Genomic DNA, 1989 nt, shown 5'->3' with positions numbered 1-1989 from the left:
ATCCTTCGAATAGTCCACTGCTCCCTTGTAACACCCCAAAAATTTAACTATGTTTTGTTTATTAAAATTTTGCTAAGAAATTAAATTTTCATTCTTCTGGATTTATTTTGGTCTCAGAACCTCTCTTTTCTTCTAAGTTGTGGATTTTTCACCCCAAGTGAAAACTTTCCAATTATTATTGGACTTGTTTACCCTCTCAAATAAAACAATTCTTTTATCAGTGGGATTATTTATAATTATTTTTCCCTGAGCTTTATTTCTCTAAAATGGGTTTTCATAAGTTATAGGGTACCTTTTTCACTGCAACCCTTTGATAAATTCATTTAAAAATCCCACCAAAATTTGGGGATGACATGTGATGTTCCTAGATCACTTTTGTGCAAAAATATCCTTTAGTCATTTGGAGATTTCGAGCTTTACCCCTAGTTTTCAAATCTGGTCCAAATGCACTTTTGCACAACAACCTTTTTAAATATTTCTTTAAAACTTCCATCAAAATTAGGGGATGTTAGTAGGAGTATATTATTCATCCTTGTGCAACAACTCACTAATGTTCTTTGAAAGAATTGAGCAAATCATCCTCTTTTGCTCTCTGGTCCAGTTTGGCACTTTCTACTGCAACCCCATTTTATTTTGCTCTGTTGCCCATGATTCTTTTTCCTGCTTATAGTCCTCCCTATAAAACCCTTAAGTCCAGGAGAGTGGACCCATTGGAGTAATTTTGGTCCATGGAATGATAGCTTTTAGTTTCTACCCAGAAATGGTTTTCCCAAAAACTTGCACTATCAAGTTTCTAGTCTTGACCAACTAACCTTGCCACCATCACCTACACCTAAAGAGACACTGGTCTGGAGTTTTTGACCACCCCAAGAGATGCCTAGATGCACTTGGCATTTCATCGAACAGGTTAGGAGCATGGCCAGTTTTGGCATGCTTATGGACTTGCATTATAAACTTGATCCCCTGACCTAAACACCATGTCCATTAACCTCCTTGCAAACTCTAGCATAATCCTATTAATTGCCAACCTTGCTCAAGCACTCTAGCCCACCCTGGCATTCTGTCGAGCATGTCGCGTGCGTGCTCTGGGCGCGCCCAGAGCGCACGTTTTGCACGCGCGCGCACCGAGTCGCCGCGTCCCACTGCCGTCGCCCCGCGCTCGTTCTGGCCCTTCCTCACTCGCAGCCGACACGCCCCGACTCCTCCCTCGCCGCAGAGCCGCTCCTGGAGCTCCACAGTGCCACCACCGCAAGCCGCCACCGCCGCTCCGACAGCTTCTGCCATGGACGGCGCTGCCCGAGCCACTCCAGCGCGCCAGCTGCCCCTTAGAACAGTCCATCCTCATCCGCTCGCCCTGCCCAACCCGCTAGCCTCCACCACGTCGCCCTGCCAACAACAGAACGGCGGTTCGCCGGCGAGCTTATCCGCAGCCACGGGACCGACGTCGTCGCCTATATATAGGCCCTTCTCCGACCCCCCTCGACATCGAGCAGTGCTCCAATTCTCCCTTAGAGCTACCCCAAGCCACGGATTGACCGGAAGAGGCCGTCTTCCTCATCTCCGGCAGGTTCGGCCGCCGCCGCCCTCCGGTGCCATACGTCGCCAGTAGAGCTCCTCCCGTCCATCTAGCACCACCACCCGACTCCCCTTGATCGTGCGGAGCTGCCCAGCACCTCAGACTCACTCGGGAACCACCGGAGCCCAAACCCCTAATTGCTCCTGAAACGCCGTCCGGCGCAGAGCTCGCCGCCGGCGACTCCCTCCGTCCCTACCACCCTCTCGACCACCGGGAGGACCGCCCTGGAACCGTGGACCCATCCCTGCCCTCGGAAACCAGTGGGGAGGCGCCGTTCGCCGGCGTTGATCGCCGGAGCTCCGCCTCCGTTCGGCCAGAAGAGAGGAAGGCGCGGGCGACTGGTCAAACTTGACCAGTGGGCCTGATGGACCCAGTGTCAGTGACCCAGCGACGACCCACGCTGGCTTTAGTGG

The sequence above is a fragment of the Triticum aestivum genome, chromosome 2D (genome assembly GCF_018294505.1).
Source record: "Triticum aestivum cultivar Chinese Spring chromosome 2D, IWGSC CS RefSeq v2.1, whole genome shotgun sequence".
Lineage (NCBI taxonomy): Eukaryota > Viridiplantae > Streptophyta > Magnoliopsida > Poales > Poaceae > Triticum > Triticum aestivum.
This window is presented reverse-complemented; position numbering follows the sequence as displayed.